Source organism: Mirounga angustirostris, unplaced genomic scaffold (genome assembly GCF_029215605.1).
Source record: "Mirounga angustirostris isolate CCGP_5_RB_7025 unplaced genomic scaffold, mMirAng1.0.hap1 SCAF_8, whole genome shotgun sequence".
Classification (NCBI taxonomy): domain Eukaryota; kingdom Metazoa; phylum Chordata; class Mammalia; order Carnivora; family Phocidae; genus Mirounga; species Mirounga angustirostris.
Genome location: NW_026991716.1, coordinates 124098817 through 124119651, shown reverse-complemented (window position 1 = coordinate 124119651; position 20835 = coordinate 124098817). Strand labels below are relative to the sequence as shown.

General features: G+C 40.3%; 1 protein-coding gene across 10 annotated transcripts in view; it reads right to left on the bottom strand.

Annotated features, from left to right (window-relative positions):
• Positions 1-20835, bottom strand: part of PHACTR2 (phosphatase and actin regulator 2) — a 269242-nt gene that overhangs the window by 107739 nt on the left and 140668 nt on the right. The window contains exon 2 of one of the 10 annotated variants that reach the window (XM_064598186.1): positions 7700-7749. The exons of the other annotated variants lie outside the window; for them this stretch is intronic. The gene's annotated coding sequence lies outside the window, so the exon portion shown is untranslated. The remainder of the gene's footprint in view (positions 1-7699; positions 7750-20835) is intronic. 10 annotated transcript variants of the gene reach the window in all.

Genomic DNA, 20835 nt, shown 5'->3' with positions numbered 1-20835 from the left:
TAGCATGGAGGTGCATGAGGATAAGGATTTAAGAGGTTCTTAGGGGTGAAGATACCAGCTGTAGGGAGACCTCAGGGAGTACTGCTTTTACCAACAGTAAACATTTCTGCTCAAAGAGCTTTTGGGAAGTTAATATGCTTTAGAATTGCCCATCTTTCTCTCTAAAATCTCTTCTTAACAATATTTTCAATTCCTAGTATTTTATCACCAAGAGATATTTATAGGTCATCAAATTGCTATTTCAGCACTTTTTAGCACATGATAGACCCAAATAAGGTAACTGACATTCAACATCTTTCAAAAGCGTAGATAATGGGCCTTGAAAAATGGTGTCAGGAAGTATTCACTCAGTTACTGTGAGGCCATACAGACAGAGTTGATCCGAACATACCAATACTCTCTCTCCCTCTTTCTCCGTCTCTCTCTCTCTCTCTCTCACCATGCCAGGATTAGTATCATGTACTGCTGACACAGAATGACAAACCTGGGAATAAAAAAGGTTTCTTGTTCTTTATTTTTAAATCATTGAAGCTGAACTGTTTTCAATAATAGAATTTTATTTGGGAATCGAAGTAAATTTAATGGACTGAAGCTTATTTCATGACAATTGAGGACACATTTCCTATCTCATCCATTTTTTCCCCTGCACTCATGGGGATGGAAGAGTGAATGGCACAATTCAGGTACAGAAATCCCATAGCTCATGCCAGTGTGAAAGGTCTGATGAACAGTACCCAGCAATGAACTAGCCACTGACCTACCTTGTGTTTCATTCTCTCCTGAAAGTGGAAATTAGTGAGCACTTTATCAACAGCAGAATTGACAATCACTGGTATTTACTGAGTGTGTATGCGTGCCAGGCTCTGAGCTAAGTACCTTACCTGCCTTGGCTCATGCTAATTCTCATGACAATTCTGACGTAGATACTATCATCAGTCCCATCTTGGAGATGAGAAAAGACTCACAGAGACTAAATACCTAGCTCATTATTTGCCAATGTGTGTGTGTGGAGGTGTATTCATATACAGAAAGATTAAATAAAGATTTATTGACTAAATTATACGACTGACAAAGAATAAATAAGCATCTTCCTCAAGTGACACACTGCGTAAGTGGGAGAGCTTGGGTTCCAAGTCCGAGATGGTTCTCTTTACTACTGCACAGCAAGGCCTGCTTTAACTCAGTGCTGTGAACCCACCATATAAGGTCCTGGGAGATCACAGACAGTAGGACAGGATTCTCACCCTTACGGAGCTAGCAGGATGGCTGGGGAAGCAGATGCAATCGGTGCTCCCCACGTGAGGAGGCACTGGACCAAAGGTGGGAACAGAGCCCAAAGGTGGAAGCCCATGGAGGGGAGCAGTCAACGCTGACTGAGGTGACTGGGGAATGTTTCACAGGGAGTGAGAGACTTGACTGGGAACCGAAAAGATGAGTAGACTTTTCTGTGGAAATCAAGGAGGGAATGGCCTGAAAGTGATCCGATCAAGGATGGCTGACCTTTTAAAGTAAAGCCAAGAAAAACGTTCTCATTGCCATGCCATGCTGCTGTGCTCAAAATAGACACATGGTACATATTTACGGAAAAAAAATGAAAGCAAATTTATAAGATATGTCTTTGAACACGTGAAATGGTTAAATGTGAAATATTTAAAAAGGAACTAAAGAATTAGTGAACTTTCTATATTATCAATGTATACACCATGACTTAAAAATCTGAGAATAATACAATTTTAGAGTTAGAAAAGATCTTGGTTGGTGCAGGGAAAAAAATTGCTTTTCATCAGCTGATTGTTTAAAGAAAAATCAACATTAAGGTAATAAGGCTAAAAATATATATTTTTAAAGGTTTTATTGATTTGTCAGAGAGTGAGTGAGAGCACAAGCAGGGGGAGTGGCAGGCAGAGGGAGAGGGAGAAGCAGGCTCCCTGCTGAGCAAGGAGCTGGATGGGGGACTCGATCCCAGGATCCTGGGATCATGACCTGAGCCGAAGGCAGATGCTTAACCGACTAAGCCACCCAGGCGTCCCAGCTAAAAATACTTTTTTAATTGTGTAGCCATCATCTTTTAAAATCCAGTAAGAGTAAAAAGAATAGAATGTAAACAAGAAATTAAATTTGAAGAAAAAGAATAGAATATGAAAAACCTTGATATCCAGAGTCAAATGAACTTATATTAGTCCCCCGGAGGAAGACTGCTCTCATAACTCAACTCCATATTTGCCAATTTCCAGTCCTCTGTCACTTGAAAGAAGCTATAAAATTATCTAAAGGGACCTGGGGTAAGATCAGTCATTCAAATTAATACTATGGAGCTCTTTCAAAATGATTTTTAGGTATACTGACAGACAGTAAATGATTTTGTACATGCAATCACCATCCAGATCAAAGTCTAGAATCATTTCCAGACCCAGAAAGCTTCCTTGTGCTTCTTCCCAGTCAATACCCACTCTCTCCTATCCATTCCACCAAATAACTACTGTTTTAACCCCTATTACCACTGATTTGTGTCACCTAGTCTTGAACTTCAACGCTTAGTGGAATTATACAGCATACTCCTTTATGTCTGTCCTTTTTCACTGAACTTTATGTCTATGAGAATCATCTAAACACATGAGCATTCCAAAGCAAAGTTACCTAGCTACAAAATGGAAATCTGCTGTCTTAACAAGACCTCAGATGATAGAGCTTTATGATATGATAGAGACAATGATAAGCTTTATGCAAGCTCCTCTACTTATAAAGGATATCATTACTAATTTATCTGGAAAATGCAAATAATATCTCCCTTCCCTTGCCAGATTTCTGGGAAAGCTAATCTATCTTTCTATTATCTTTTGAGACTGCCCTGAAACTGTGCTAAATTGGAAGCTCACCTATGCAAGATGAAAGGTGAAGAAGCAGTTTATTTTCCATAAGTAACGACAGCTTTATGTTTATTCCCACTCCGCATATGAAATCATGCAGCAGTTCTGAGCCATGCAATTCGCAGAAACACTGAGTACCATGTTATCTGTTATGGGAACAACAACTGTGTTTACATTCTACATTATCCTATATATATTAAAAATCTATATATATATTAAAAACCTCTCCTCAATGGAGAAACTGAGACCCAAGAAGACTATGTGGCTTCCCAAGTCATTAACTAATGGCAGAGACATCATCTAGGTCCTGTGATTCCTGTTCAAGGCTTTTTTTCCCACTCCATGAGTCCGTCCTCATTGGAATATGACAGCTAAACTGGTGAACCAGTAGCACCTCTTGGTAGCTCTAGAAGGGCCCTACAACTATTTGTAGAGCAAAAAGCAAAGAAGATGTTGCACAATCAGGACAGGCAATAAATTTCAGTTACTGTTTTGGGTTTTAACCATCCAATTAGAATGGTTGCCTGTAAGCCAAGAAGAGAGCTGAGTCCCACACCCAACTCTGCTTCTTAATAGCCCCGTGACCTTCAGCAAGGACCCCAATATTTCATTGCTGAAATGAGGAGACTAAGTTACATGATCTCTAGGCTCGCTTCCAATTTTAAAAATTCTATGATTCTCATACTGATTTGTGCTGAATACATAGATCTTACAGGCCACATGAAGACCTGTTCTAAGTGCGTTATGAATGTTGCCTCCTTAACTGTCAACACAACCCTGTGAAGTAGGTGCTTGTCAGCACTCCCACTTTATAAATGAGGAAGGTGAAGTCCAGAGAGCCAAGTAATTGGCCCAAGGTCATAGAGCTGGTAAGTGGGATTTAGTCAATAGTCTGCCTCCAGGGTATCCTTTGTACAAAATGGGTCAGAGGGCTATGGGTGGGAATAGAGCTCTATTTTAAGAGGAGGCAAGACATAAACCTTAATGAATAATAACTCAGTTCTACCTCCAGCCTCTTCTGTGGGCTAACCCAAGGAATTACAGCAGGTACTGTTATGCTCTCTAAAACAATGCCCAGTGTCTTCACAGTTTAGCTCATGCTAGTTGCAAGCAGTGTGTGTCCTTTGCTTAAATTAACTACGGTCCTTTGATTGCACATAATCCTTATTTACCATAGTATTAATTTTAGGAATTTGATATCACCAGTTTTTTAACTTGTTTTTCTAATGGAGGCAGCCATTATTTTTAAACCCCCAAAGGGAAAAGCTACTAAAGACTTCCATCTGTCTGCAAGCACTGACAAAGAATTTCAGAGTTTAAACTTGTGGCCGATAGGCCTGCAGAATGAGTATGTTTGTGCAGCTGTATGACATCCTGATGCTCTCACATGCACAACAGCCCCTAGACTTGCTATGGGATATTTAACAGATTAAATAATATCACTTGTATTTGGGGTTTAAAGAAACTCTGATTGAGTAGAAAATGGGATCACTTTGCAAATGGAAAATGAATTTTATTGTTAAATAAAAGCATTTCAAGTTTTGAATACCACTGTGATCACAATAAGCAAAGGGTTCTATGAACAGCTTTGATGGCTCTACGTGGAAATATCAAGAACTTTGCTAGAGAAGTGAAAATAAGAAAGGAAGCAACCAACCTTCTACCTTCCTTCCCTTACTAACCTTATCTCCTACAACTCCCTGAGTCTGGGATGGGGAGCAGGTCATGGTGTGTGGAGGTTGTACTGTGTTTGTAAAAAAGAAGAAAAGGTCAACACATCTCCAGTGGGCAAAACGTCAACTGAGCAAATTTTACCTCCTCTACGTTAGGATAACAATCCCTTGGTTTGCTGAGCTTGGGCATAGCAATGAAACTTTTGGGGAGAAACTGGCAGATCTTATGTACAAGTCATAAAATAGAGTCAAATGAAATTTCATAATTTTTAAGTGAATAAATTTTGCTTGAGAGACAATTATGAAAAATTTCCCACTGTGGATGAATGTAACAGAAGTACTAATAAAATAACATATTAAATCTGGACCAATATCTTTAGGTTGAAAAGCTGGTGGATAAATAAGAGCCCTGAGAATCTACCTATAATGTGATAACTCTGTTTATAGTCCAGCAGTCCCCTGGCAGTCACACCAAGTCACCGAGGCTGGTATCTGGGAAGAGAATAGTAGCCACATGCAGAATTCCAGACTACCTACCCAAGGCAGAAATGAAAACTATAGGCTTATACAGTGTTAGGCAAGATGCTGGGAGAAGAATTTATGTCATAAAGAATCCCCAGGGCTCCCTGATTTATATCCTTACAATTCAGTTAAGAGGTGACTGCAACCACCAGGCATCTGAACTTGGAAAGCAGTGAAAATGAATTAGAAATGATGAATGGATCCAAGGGACACTGAGGAAGAAGTGAGGAGATGGGGGAATTGTCTAGAGAAATCACGGAGAATTCTATGGCCTGAACCTCTCTGAGGTGTGGTGGAATGTCAAGAGAGGACTTGGAGAAAGACCTACATGGCTTGTGTTCAGACACCATGAACTTCAGGTATTGGCAGGACATTCAGGGGAAGATGTCCAGCAGACAGTCAGAAATAAATTATTAGCACACTAGCAGGAAGTCAATGTTGAAGTTATTTGGGGGAGTCTTCCAAACAAAAGCGGCAGTTGAGGGCCAGAGGTAAACACTTAGAAAATGATTATATTTAGAAGGCAGTAGGCTGGGGCGCCTGGGTGGCTCAGTTGGTTAAGCGACTGCCTTCGGCTCAGGTCATGATCCTGGAGTCCCAGGATCGAGTCCCGCATCGGGCTCCCTGCTCGGCAGGGAGTCTGCTTCTCCCTCTGACCCTCCCCCCTCTCATGCTCTCTCTATCTCATTCTCTCTCAAATGAATAAATAAAATCTTTAAAAAAAAAAAAAAAGAAGGCAGTAGGCTGTACATAGTAAAGAACCTTGGATTTCTCCTCTACTGAGAATCATTGGGTATAAGATAAAGTTTAGTTTATTTGTTGTAAAGTCACAAATGTGGGGGATTCTAGGGCATGTTTATGGACTGAGGAGAAAGAGCCTGAAGGGAGAGAGAACTGACTAACCACATGGGGATGGGCTTCTCTCAGGATAGCAGTGAGACTCTGGGTGGAGAAGGAGAGCCTGAATCTCACTTGATGAATGTGAGGAAATGAGCAGGAAGTCAGGGGATGACGGCACCAGAGATGTGAAGAGGAACGCAGCAGGATGGTATGTACTTCGAGTGAGAATACACGCTACTGGAAGCAAAGTGGGCATGCATAGCAGTTGGGAGTGGATCACATGTCAATGGTGAAGGCTGGGGGACAGCAGAACCTCCATTACGGAGTTACCAGCCAAGGAGAGGTGGGTTCCAGACGAAACAAGACAAGGAGGAAGGAGAGGTCCACAAAAAGATGAGGCTGGAGAAAAATCTGCTTACTGTGGAATGGAGTCATTCATTCATAATTAATGTACTGAGCAACTATGATAGACAAGGTAATGCTCCGAAGCCATACTAGTGAGCAAAAATGGATTGGACCTCTGCCCTCAGGAAGCTTACCGTCTATGAGAGGGGCTGACATTCTTCAAATAACCATCATTCCAATATAGAAACCTGGCACGCTGTGAGAGCATGGGGGATGTAAGTGGCCGGAGGGGCTCAGACTGTGGTAGTTGAGCACTAGTCCTTGTGACAGGCATGGCCTGGCACACTCTCCAAGTTCTGTGTTACAAATTCAGGGCAAAGCTGTTTGAGGGTTATCGAGATTGAGTCTAGTTTCATAACAGTGCTTAAAAGGTAGAAACACCCCATCCAAATTAGGCAGGAAACCATTTAAAGTCACTGAAAAGCAAAGGATTAACATTCCTTCGTTTGTACACCTAATTCTCTCGAGACGGGCCGGGGGGGGGGGGGTAGGGAGAGAATTCTATTAGTTGTTTTTTTAAAAAAGTAATTTTATAGTAATGATGACTTTAGGGTCAAGTTTAATTTTTTTCTCCAACACAGTCACTAAGGAGATCCCACTTACAAAATGTTCTATTTTGGTTTCTTTCTTTTAAAACAACATGTGTGTCAAGCAAGCATTCCAGAGAACGAGTTGTACCAGCAGGACTTGGGTAGAACACCACAAGGAAAGCCTCTCTGAATCCAATTAGGGCACCATCAAGCCAACCAGCTTATTCCAAAATTCTTTTCTGATATAATTTTTATTAAGATTTTCAATACTGGCCTAAAGGAACACTGAATGTGTACTAGAATAATGGGGAAAAAAGCCTGTAACTGAACTTCAGAAGCAGCTAGTTGCAATTCGTCAACTTTTCCAGAAGCCATAAAAGTAACTTTTAATTGTTGTTGTTATTAAGCAAGTAGAAAAAAAAAAAGACTGCCTCTTAGAGGAGCAAGTATATAAAGAAAAAGTAACAGCGCTCCATACTAGATCAGGAGTCCCATGAGGACAGGCACCAAAAGCGTTTTATTCCAGGTTGTGCCCCCACCCTGTACCCAGGCCACAGAAGGTCCTTAATAAATATTTACAGAATGAATGACTAAATCATGGACAAATGTTTGGCAATAATGAATGTAAAAGGCCTGGTCTAACTAGGCTATGATTTATTTTAGCAGGTCTTTAGATTTTTCATGTAGAGGAAATTGTTTCCAACGGTGCCTTCCTGCAGAACTCCAAATATTTTGAATGATAACATAACAAACACTAAAGTTTGAAATTGAGAAAATATCAAAGCCAGCAGGAAGGATGATTAACACTCATAAGAATGGTACAGACATTGTTGACAAATTTTTCAGGTGAACAAAGACTTACTTGCGGTTTACTGTGTCCTTTTAAAAAGACAACCCACCAAAGACAAACAACTGAAAAAAAAAAAAAACAGTTGGAATAATTTACATGTGAAATGATCTTTTAAGAATTTTGTATTTTTACACAGCAATGAGTGGCAAAAATTAATGTTTTCAAGAGTGACCCCTCCACACACCCCACAGGGACATTTCCTTCTTCCTTCTCAAAACACATTAGGCAACTCAGACTTTTCTGCAGTCTTCATCTTCTTTCTCCTAACTGGGGGACTCAGAAAGGCAATTTAGTTTCACAGTCAAGAAACTGGAAAGGCAAATTATCTGACTAAACTGAAACCAAGTCCAAACTGCCTTTGTTTTTCCATTGTTTTCAGGCATTACGTGCAAGAATTTAAATCTCTCAGAAAACAGGGAACCACACAGAAAACTATAAAACCATATTTTTAACTTGAGATAAATTCTGTCATAATACAACATTATGGATATTTAGTTCTGTATTGATACTTTAGATTTTTGATTCACTAAATACATCAGAAACTGGTAGAACTACAAGGCCCTCTGCATGGTAGCCCAGTGTTGCGGGGCAAATATCTGACTAGACAATGTAACGTGCCCAATGACTAACCATTCCTTAAGCCTAGCAACCAGCAGCAAGTTTTTGTTCCACTCTGAACAGAAAATACCACTCTCTTATCTCACCTTTCAACTGAGAAGCAAACATCTCCTGTTATACCAGTATCTTATGGGAGCAAACACAAATGGAGAAATGATCAACTCTTCCTGTGCTCTATACTAAAGCTTTCAGAAAAGTAAGAAAATGTTTTGTTTTATCCTTTATCTTATTTGGCACCCTGGTGACACCTAGTATATGCTGAGAGAGAGAGAGAGGAAGGAGGGAGGGAAGGAAGGAAGGAAAAGAGAGGGAGACAAAGAGAGGGAAAACAGGAGAGAGGAAGAAAGGGAGAAAGAGAGAGTCATTTTAAGTAAAAATACAGACCTATAAGTTCCAATGAGAGAAAACATGGGCCTTGAGCCAGAAAGACTTGAATTTAATAATCTGTTCTTCCACTTCTTAGCTGGTAATCTTGGGCAAGTCATTCAAGCTTTCAGAACGTCTTCCTAATCCATAGAATGGGACAATGCAATTTAGCATTTGGGTTGTTGCAAGCATTAAAAGAAATAACATACGTAAAGGGTCCTACTGCATCACCAATATTCAAGAAAGGTCAGTGCCTTCCACTACTTCCTCTCCTACTCTTACACAAACAAGTGGAAACGGGGCTGTTAAAAAGGTTTTGAGGGGAATAAATTCTAGAAAGTGGGTTATTTATGATTTGGAGCAACTGGGACAGTGAAATTTCTTTGAAAGCTATTTCCCTGTCTTCTAGAGGGCTCCAGAAAAACAAAAACACCCTGTTCAGAACAGACTCCTTCACAGAGCCACCTGTGTTCTCCACTGGTCTCAGGCCAATTGCTGAGAGCAGCAGAGACCAACCAGCCCTCAAGGGAAATCACCATCATCCTACAGCAGAAATGCCCTCAGGAAAGTCACAAGGCAAGAAGGCTGACATCACCCACAAGAATGGGAGAGAACAGCCAGAACTGGATTTGGCTCTATTTCCCACCAGCTGGGAAGGTGCACAGTTTATTTTTACACTTGTACCTGCAAAAAATAAAGAAGTAAAAAACCCCACAAACCTATTTTACTCAAAAGACATGTTGCATATTTGGTGAATTCTTACTGAGCCATGCTGAAAATTCAGTTAGCAAACTGCCTACATCTCGTTGAGCTACAAGTTGTCGCTTTTAAAAGCCTGTGTTAGACAAGATGTGTCGCTATAGCAGCCAAACACAGGAAGTTGCATTTTACTCCTGTTTCCAAATATGCCTAGTGTCAAAATCTGAGGAGAAAACGAGTTCCGTTTCATGATTCTATTAACTTCCAATTCTTTACAGTTAAGGCCACCTTTAAATTCAACATAGAGGGCGCCTGGGTGGTTGAGTCGGTTAAGCGTCTGCCTTCAGCTCAGGTCATGATCCCAGGGTCCTGGGATGGAGCCCCACATTGGGCTCCCTGCTCGGCGAGGAGTCAGCTTCTCCCTCTGCCCCTCCCCTGGCTTGTGCTCTCTCTCGCTCACTGGGTCTCTCAAATAAATAAATAAAATCTTAAAAAATAAATAAATAAATTCAACATAGATACCTGAGTCCTAAAGCACTCATACTTACTGAGAATCATCATCTACTGGACTGGCTAAGAAGTCATTATCAAGGGGACCTGTGTTCATTCTGTGCCACTCCCTTTTTGAGATCTGACAGGAACCTTGTGCTCTTTCTTTTTGCTCCCAGGATTAGATACCGGACAATAAAAATAACATTAGACCGGCAATGCAAAACCTTAAGTACTTATTCATTAAATCCTTATCAGTTATTTCCATTGTATGTAGTAAGACTTCATCTTTAGGTCTTAGGACATTGAATTCTGAATCTGAAATATCAGGGTTGAATCCAAGAGAAATGTTCTCACTTGGAAAAACACCAATGTTGTGACTTTTAACCATCCTTAGATTAAGTGTTTGGCCGATTCTAATCTACTCAATGCCTTAAAAGACTAAAGTGACAGGGTCACAACTAATGGGTGTGGAGCTTGGCTGAGGAATTCCTGTACACCCCCCAACTCCCACTCCATCACCCTTTGGATTCAGATCAGGGGCTGAAACAACCGGGTCTTACATGGAGCTTTTTAGGAATGCCTTGTATCTCAGCCATCTCAAGATCTAACTTACTTCTAGGAAACTCCTGGTCCAAAAGATGCCAAAAAATTAAATCATCTCTTAGGTGTCTGGAGAGTTTTCAACGCTTTTGAGGGAGGATCTAGGATTGCTAGATTCTGATGCACCCGTCTTACTTGTGTGCTTACATGGCTTGAGGGACCTGTTCCATTTATATTAAAGAATTTTGAACCTCATGGAGGTGGGTATGTTTTTGGGGCACTATTTTCATGCCTTGTGACAAGATGAACAAGTCCACCCAATCCGTCCACTCCAGTCAAGAGCTTAACAAGAGAAAGGAAGCCATTACCAAAGCCTGCTAAGTGTTTTGCAATGTGTATGGGACATAATGCAAATGTGTTTAGTCACACGTGAATCATCTTTGAATTACCAACCTGACTCAATGGGGCTGCTGCATTTTCTGCAGAGAACATTCCTGTTCTGGCTTTACTCTGACAGGTGTTTTAACGTTATCTTTCTTTAGCATCCCTAGTCATTCTATTTCTTATTTTAGCAGCTTTTTGTGAAGAAACATGTCACTCCGCTGGATATCAAACACATCTAAGATAATAAAAGCATACAGAGTAAGAAAAAAATCAAACACAGAAAAGACGAATATATATGTAGCGACATTTGGGAATAAAGCATTTCTCTAAATAGTGTGCCTCACATTCAGGGACCTCAAAGATTATAAAACGAGTCAGGTGGTACATACATAGTTGCTGACCACACTGGGATTCGCATCTTCATAAGCACTGTTTTTCTTAGCATTACACAATCAGTTTGGCGCTCCACTCACGAGGTAATTATTTCTAACATAAATATGGCAGAAACAGTGTTCACATAGACTATTTTTAATTCTACCACATATAATCTTTACATTCCATGCCTCATTTCTTAAGTGGCACTGCCTAGTGACATATGTTGGTTCCCATTGCTGAAAAACACCTTCAACGCATCCTCTTCCTCAGGTCGTATCTATTGAGTATGTGGCAGCACTGTTGAAGGTGAGCAGGGAAGAAGCTATAATCTGTTAGGAAGTGGAACTGAAGAAACCAGAAAAAAGACAATGGATCCAAGGTGTTTATGGGCCATTGTGAGTGGATCTCAGTTTGTAAACTGAGGACACTGTTATGTCTGAATTTTGCCCCCCAAAATTCATCTGTTGAAGTCTTCACCCCAAATGAAGTGTGACACACCTCAGAATGTGACAGTATTTGGATATAAGGCCTTTATAAAGGTATGTAAGGTAAGATGAGGTCATAATGAGTGGGCCCTAATCCAATTATTGGTGCCCTGGTAAGACAATGGAGATTGGATAGACCTGTGCATTCATAGACCATATGAGGATACAGGGAGAAAGTGGCCCAGAGAGAGCGTCAGAAGAAACCCAACCTTGATCTTGGACTTCTAAGTTCTAAGTCCTAAGTTCTCAGACTCCAGAACTGGGAGGAAATGAAATTCTATTGTTTAAGCCAACCCAGTCTGTAGGAGTTTGTTATGGCAGCTCTAGCAAACTAATACAGACTTTACTATTGTCTGTAAAGCTGTTTATTCATACACTGAAGACAGAATGAAAATGTCACACAGTTTCCAACCTCATCTCTACCCCACCCCACCTAACAGAGGGGAAAATAAAGTTCTTTAAAGGCTTCTACTATAATCATTTTTTAATGGCTTTATAAATTAAGACACCATCATTTGAAAAATGAGGTATCAGTGTGTTCTGACATTCCATGATCTGATGACTAAAGGGGATTCAGTCTTTTTAAAAGTGTACAGTTCTAGATCCTTTTTAAAACCTCCAGTTTGATTTTATTCTTTTCATGTTTTCTTTAAAAAATTGGCAGCCAAGTACTTTCCAAGCGACAGAACACTATTTGCGCACATATGTATATAATTCCGTTTTAGTAGACTTTAGGAAAATGAAACACTGCTCTGTTAGACACACAGGAACATTCAACATGAGCTCAGTTAACTCGTTCTGGCTTATTCCAAGTTTCCATCCTCAGCCAGCTCCTCCACAGACAGCCTGGCAGGTCAGCGCGAGTTAACTTTACAGATGCAGAAGAAATTTTGAAAAACACAGAATCCCTTTAAATAGATGAAATCGGCAATTGCAATCCTGAATCATCCTGTCAGGTTGCCCTACTCAGCCCTGTGGGCTACCCAGCTGTGGTGAGAAGCATTTTTATTCTGGAAGGAAGGTCCAGGGCAATGCTCAGCAGGCCCTCCTCAGAGCACCTTAGACAAACAACAGTGGCCTTTCCTCGGGGAGGCTAGAAACCCTTTAGTAAAAGCTTTTAAGAGACCCCAATTAAGACTGGAATTTACTTCACACTGGGCAATGTACTGCAAAATAGGCACATCGCTGAAAGGAAAGACCCCTGAAGTACAAACAGAGGCGAAAATAAAAAGCCAAACATTTCTGAAAGGAACATATGAAAAGAATTTTTAAATAAATGATTGCTTCCTTTTGAAGTTTTCAGAATTTGCTGCCCACATTTCTAAAAGAGAAAAGGGCTCAGCCTCCTTTTTAGAAAATAGATCTTACTAAAATCTTTCTTACAGTCCCTCCCACGCATTATTAAACACCTGTTTTCATCCAACCCCTTGCTCTGTCACTTTGGTTCCGCCTTAAGTAATTAGCATGCAGCCACCTCAGATGGAAGTTCAAGGAGGTCTTCCTAAAAAGGCAACAGAGTCAAAATTCTGTGTCCTTTCCTTAAACAGTAATTGTCATTCTGCAGATTAACTTCTTTCCTTTCTAATGTAACTACATTTACCTCAAGCCTGACTATATTGTGGGAAATGAATTATCTTGCAGTTTATAATATTAGCAAAATGTACGTAAGAGCAAAAAAATTTCTGGCAACAAGATTTTGCCAAAATTGTACTAGACAATGGGAATACTTGCTCGGAACAGGACATATTAATGACCAAATTTATCAAGACACTGGGTACAGAACATCAGTGTTTTTGAACTGGACATTTTGTAACTTCTACCTCACGTCAAGAGAAGACACATTGTTAATGAAGAGAAATTTTCATCTGAAGCCACTTTTTAAACACTGCTAATCTCCAAAGGATATTTCTCATGTTAAGAACCTTCTGGAATGCTTGCTGAAAATTCGGATTCTGAGACCCCTATCCAAGAGATGGATTTTGCTGTTGCCCAGAACTGAGTATTCTCCCCAGGCATACTAGGTGATTCTCACAATCAGCAAAGTCTGTAAAGTACCATTATTATCACAGTAAACATATTTTTAAATTAGTTCATTCAGCTATAAAACATTAAACATCCATAAAATATTTTTTTAGACTATAACAACAAGAGTAGATTAAAGTTGAGTTCTCATGTGACAATCATTCGAGAAAGTCTTTTTTCTTTTTTTACGATTTTATTTATTTTTTGATAGAGAGACAGCGAGAGAGGGAACACAAGCAGGGGGAGTGGGAGAGGGAGAAGCAGGCTTCCCGCCAGCAGGGAGCCCGATGCGGGGCTCGATCCCAGGACCCTGGGATCATGACCTGAGCCTAAGGCAGATGCTTAACGACTGAGCCACCTGGGCGCCCTCGAGAAAGTCTTTTGAAATTAATTAAAAGCTATGTGCTAAAGAGAAAAAATTAATCTTCTACATAAGAGAAATTATAATTGTGGTTAATTATAAGTGACAGTAGTATTTTGACATGTTACAGCAAGTTTGCTTTGCTACCTTATGACGCAGCCAAGCTATCGACCAAGTAGAAAACCAGAATAAAGATGTCTTCGTAGTAGGTCTCAAAAAAACCACGTCCCATGAGCTTTTCTCAAGAAGCTACCTGTGTGCTCTGTCCAAATTAGGAAATGGACCCAGAGAAGATAAGACTCTGATCTAGCAATCCGGAGATCCATCACAAGAGGGAAGTGGGAGGACTCCCCAGGATGAAATGAAGAGAGATGCAGGGTAACAGCCAGGCAGCAAGCTTAGAGGAAATCCAGTCCAACTTGGATTCACTTCTTACAGTCAAACTTGACAGAATAACAAAAGTGTTTGAGCATACTGAGAAGAGATTTACATAATTGGGGAAAGATTTGGGGATGAGTATGCAGGCCCCTTTTCAAGCAAACAAAAACACCAGTAAGGAAAGCAAAAGCCATGCAGGAAAGAAAAAGTAATCCTGGTTTACCACAAGGCTTAGCTATCACCAATTTTTACATAGTTATACAGAATACTGTTCTAATCAAAAGTACAATATACGAATGCTGGGAAGATGAGAACATGGAAGGATGGGAAATGCGTGATGGGGCGGGGAAACAGGGGTCAGAGAAGGTGTGAAAAACAAAGCTATGTCTTCAGTTTCCATACTGTGAGGTCAATAATAATGTGTCAAGCTGTACAATCGATAATTAGCAATGTAAGCATGCTAGAGACTGGAGGTAAATACTAAAGAATCGGTTTAAACAACCATACACTTCTTGGATGCTAACTTTCCATTCAGTTCCTATCACTCTATTAATATCCAATCTGACCAGACAGAGCCATTGATTTATTCAACAAACAGCTGTGTCAGGCATAGATGTCAGAAAAAGAAGGCAGACTGGGAAACAGGATAAGGTCCCTTAGCTCCTGGAGCTTAGGTTCTAGTGAAGGGAGACAATGACAAACAGGATAATCTGAGAGATCGGTGCAGTGAGAGATCCGTGCAATGAAAGAGCAGAGAACTGTAGCTTTAGGGGTGGGTGGACAGGCTCCTCTGAAGAGGGCTGGCCAAGGCAGGTCTCTATGAAGCAGGTCATGCTGGATCGAAGACAAGGAGTCAACTTTGTAAAGAGCTACTGGAAGAGTGTCCCTTACGTCCTGGATAGAGTGAGCAGCAACTGCCAAGGTCACAGGTAGGAATGAGCCAGGTTTGTCTGATGACTGAAACAGGGAGTAAAGCTGTAGCGGGGGGGGGGGGGGGGGGGGGGCAGGGGGCAGGAACCAAGGATCATAGAGGATCGTGTGTGGCCTGGAGGGCCAGACTACAAAATCTAGATTTCATTCTAAGTGCAATGGGAAGACACAGGAAGGTTGTGAGTAAGAAGTGACGTGATTTATGTTTTAGAACATCACTTTAGCTGTTGTGTGAGACAGGAATTGCAGGAGATTGAGAACAGAAGCAGATCAGCTCGAGCCCACTACAGCTTTCCGTGCAATGAGCGGTCAAGGTTTGGAAGGTGGCAGTAAAGACAGAAGTGAGGGGCCTGGAGATATATTTTGAAAGGAAAATGTACAGGACACATTGATGGTCTTGTGTGAAAGGGAAGGGAAAACTCAAGGAGGAATCCTCAACTTCTGGCTAGAATGAGTGAGTGGTGGGAGGTATCATTTGATGACATGTGGAAAGTTCAGGGAAGAAGGGGTTTGGAGGGTAAACTCAAGCCTTCTGTTGACACCTTTTACCTGTGAGATGCCCATGAGAGACCCAAGCAGACCTGCCCAATAGACAGTTGCAGATCTGAGCCTGGAAGCGCAAGGCAAGAGCCGAGCTGCAGATACAGACATGAGCATCACCCCACTCCCATTTCTCCAGCCACCCTCCCAGGTAGGGCGTTCACTTCAACTTGCTGGATTATCAGAGCCGACCTCTTGGTCCTGCCTTCAGTCTCCCCCAGGAAATCAATACTGCAGGGGGCAGGCAGATCCATCCCCTGGGGCCAAAGCTCTAATGATTTCTCATTTGATAAAAAACCTTCAGTGGTTCCCACCACCTGTGTGGGCCAGAATCCTTGTCCCCCCTTCTGTACTTTTTGGCTTCCCTGATTTGCCCTCATAGTTCTCCAGGGGTCCCTTTCCTTCCACCTTCCTTTCTGCCCATCTCCACCAAGTGGATGAGACCTCTAGGCACAGACCCTTCGTGGGCAGGGTCTGTGTATGATTCCCCTTTGAATCTTCCCCCACAGCCCAGCACAGAACCTTCCATGTAATTACTTCAGTTGGATGAAAGTGTCACTCTTTCTCCTTTTAATATTGCTTCACAAAGCAAGCCTGATTTGCAGGAATATATCCACCCAGCACATACCAGCACAGCTTTCCAGGTTATTCTTAAACAAAACACCAGTTCAGTCCCTCCTTTGTCAACCCAAATTCCCTTAGCGGTAATGGCTGGAATGTCATCCTTGCCAGAAGGTATATATAAATAAAAACATCCACCCCTTGAAACCAAAATAAACAGGAGTAGTAAGCAAATATAAACAATAACAGACCAAATTTTTAAAAGTAATGTTATTTGCCCATTCCCTTCTGGGGAACAGAACTATTGGTTTTGGTTTGGGTTTCCCTGCTTCAGATAGCGGTGGAATAGAGGGTAGACCAAGTGTTTATTTTCTTAAGACTATTTCTACCTCAAGAACACTTTTACATAAGTTGAGTCTTCACTAAATATGTATCTCTACTCCCAAGAACAGAGACTCCCAAGAATAGACAGTTAGCCTCTTACACTGAAGTCCCTCAAGAGAAGAAAATGTGTTGGAACTTTTCCTTTACTCAAGTGAAAGAGGCTTAATTAGAGGATCAACAACCCAGAGTCCTTATCTCCTTCCCTACTGCATTAAGTAGGCAAAAGGTGAAGTCTGACTCCCCCACTGATTGTTATCCTCTTGGACTTCTGAAGAAAAAATACATTGCAGCCAAAAATATCTGGGATATTACTCGTCAACCAGACCTGATGAGCTATGGACCAAAGAGAAGTAAATGGAAGTTCAAATATTTGCTCATTTTCTTTATCTCCAGGTGAGCAATTGCATCTGTGTTATGATCAAATAGGCTAAGAAGAAAATTCAGCCCAAAAAGAAGATGGCTATGGTAGGACCAATTATTTTTGTTTTCATCATGGAATTCACAAGAAAAAAATAAAATTGGCTGAAAAGCAGCCAATGAACTTAAAGCCGAGTCCGAGGACAGCTAGAGAAAAGCTGATATACTTACAGGTCAGCTTGTGGCTTTAATTACAGTGGAGGTCCAGGTGGACACAGGATGTGGAAGTCCTGGCTAGGATTGTGTGTGAGGCAGAGGAAAGCCGGGACAGTCACACCACCTCCTCAGCAATGAAATTCCTCTCTTTCTCCCCACCCCTGTCTAGATTTCTCTTCATGCACATATTTTAAAAATAGAATCTTTATTTTAAACCTGCCTTTTAATATTTTTGTTATTTATTATAAAAATCACTGTTCAAAATTATGTTTTACACCATTTTCTTAAAAGATTTATTTATTTGACAGAGAGAGAGCGCGCACGCAAGCAGGGGGAGAGGCAGAGGGAGAGAGAATCCTCAAGCCTACTCCCTGCTGAGCACAGAGCCCACGTGGGGCTCGATCTCAGGACCCTGAGATCATGACCTGAGCTGAAATCAAGAGTCGGCCACCAAAGGGGCGCCTGAGTGGCACAGTTGGTTGAATATCACACTCTTGGTTTCAGCTGGGGTCGTGATCTCAGGGTCCTGGGATGGAGCCCTGTGACGGGCTCCTGCTCAACAGGAAGTCTGCTTGAGACTCTCTGTCCCTCTGCCCCCCCCGTTGTGCCCTGCTCATGCATGTGTGCCCACATGCACACGAGCTCTCTCTCTCTCAAATAAATACATCTTTAAAAAAAGACAAGAGTTGGCCGCTTAACCAACTGAGCCACCCAGGCGCCCCATATTTTACACCATTTTTAAATGGTTTATTCCATTATATGACTGTATTCCCATTAACTGAAAAAATTTCTTGGTGTTCGACTGCTACTTCCAATTTTTGGCTTTTAATAAACATTGTCCCAGTGAACGAGTAATTATTTCCTTTTCAATATGCTTCTGAAAGTGCAACTGCTGGGTCTGAGTGTATGCACATTTTAAGGTTTTTGATATATATCACCAAAGCTGCTCTTCTGATAGGTTGTGCCAATTTAAACTACCACAAGACAATCGTCTGAGAATCATTATTTTAAATCCTTGCTCATTTCATAGGTGATCAATGACATCTTTTTTTTTTTCATTAAGCTGCTGAAACTATTTCATATACCAATTGGTAAATTATGTCTCTTCTTTGATTAAGTAATGTGAGCAAGTTAACTCTTGTGCTTTAGTTTTCCCCATCTGCACAATGGGGATATTAATAGTAGTTACCCTTTAGGGATGTTGTGAGGGTTAAAAAGTTAATTCAAGCAAGGCACTTAGAACAGTTCCTCACCTACAGTGAGTTCACAGTTACAGCCATCAGATATTTTGAAAAATGCCTGTTCATGTTCTTTTCTTGTTTTCTATTTGAGCCTTTACTTTTTTCTTATTGATATTTTTCTTACTGCTTTTTAAGGGTCTTAGTACATTAAGATACTTATCATTGTTTTCCATATACAGTGCAAATATTTTGTCAACTTCATGATTTCATTTTTCAATTTGCTGATGATGGGTTTTTTGCTATACATAAGTTTAAAAACTTAATATCATTAAATCATTCACTTTAAACAGAACAAGTTACAGAGATCCAATATTCAAATATGAGAAAAACAGCGAAGGAAAACATGATTCTTAACTCTAGTTTATAAGAAAGAAAAGAACTGATCAATTTGACTACATGAAAACGGTTTTTATGAAAAACAAATTTAAGAAGAAAAACATAGAAAAATGTTTACAATACATGATAAGCACAAGGCTGATCTTAACACAAAAATCTGTAAGATTTGCTATAAGCAATTCAGAGAAAAAGAAATACAAATGCTCCACTTCACTCATAATCAAAGTGAGATATCCCTTTTTGCATACAGATTGACATGGATTTTTTCAAATTAATTATGCATAACATTGTGGTCATGTATAGTTGTGCAGAGTGTTCACTGCACAAGGGCATCTCTAGGCAAGGGAATGAGTTGGGACTGAATTCCTGCTAATATTCCACTTGTTAAATTGTGCCTGCAGGGCTGCCTCACTCAGAAGACGGAGTGACTTCAGTTTCTCACAAAGCACTATATGGTCTAAGAGAGATCCTGATATGCCTGCAGTGTTGGTGGGAGTTCAGAAAAAGGAATTTGCATATACTGAGCAGATATACTGATATACAGGCTCTCTGAGAGTAATTTGGCAAAGTCTATCAAAATAAAATATACAAATCTTTTGACTTGACGAGTCCACTGCTGGGATTTTACTGGTCCATGTAGTTCAAGATGTTTAGATAAAGATGCTCATTTCAGCATTTTTCATAATAGCCCACACACAAAAGAACCCCAAAACAATATAAAAATATAAACATAAAATATAAAAAATAATAGAGGTCTTTTAAAAAATTATGATGTATTTATATATTATAAAATTGCTTGTTAATAGGATTAAAAATATCAATATGGAAATATTTTGAAGTTATATTACATGAAAAACTCAAACTCTAGAGCAGTAACTATATAACATATCTTACTGTGTTTTGATAAAGATACATATACTTGAATGAAAATTTTCTGAAATTAAAACAAAACAAAAAAAAGTTGTTCATTCCAGGTTATAATTGGGAAGAGACTGGGGGTCTGGAAGGGAGAAAAACTCACTTTTAGCCTGAATTGTTTTATAAAGTTTTACTTCTAATCATGTGCATGTTATTTTCATTAAGGAAAATAAACTCTATCCATTTTTGCCTTCATGATTTCTTCCTATACCAGGTTTACACAGAAATGGGTAAGTATTCTGGGCAGGACCTGGGCACTGACCAAAATATGAAAACCTAAAAACACGGATAGATAGAGGTTCTATCATGGCCTAGGTGTGATGTTGAATACTTTACTCACTTGTTCCTTGTCTCCTAAAAATTAAAGAGTGGCTTTCTCTGCCCTTTTAACTCCAGGGCAGAGGCCAAGTAGCCAAGAGTTGGTCTGTGTGACACAGTGGGGGTGGGGTGGTGCTGAAGAAGACAGAAGAAATGGTTACTGGATTTAGATACCACCCTTCAGACAACAGGGCCAGAATAACACAGAATTCTTGAAGTAAAAAAACAAATAAACATAACCTTCATTCATATTATCATTGGCTTAAAGTGATCAGGCTGTTCCTTGAGAATATTTGTTGATTCATTCATATATTCAACAAACATTTATTGTGTCCAATCTACCATGCCTTGTACTTGGTCAGGGGAATACTGAAGTCTCAATGCTTCTAGGGGATGAGGCCAGAGGGTACTGAAACCACCCTCCTTGGTTACATTTTAGCCTGTGCTTAGAAATAATGGATCTAATTCCCAATAAAATACTAGCAACCAAATCTAGCAACACTTAAAAAGGATTATACACCATACCTGTGTAAGCTTTATTTCAGGAATGGAAACTTGGTTTAACATCTGAAAATCAATTAATATACTATACCATATTAATAGAATGAAGGACAATAAATGAATATC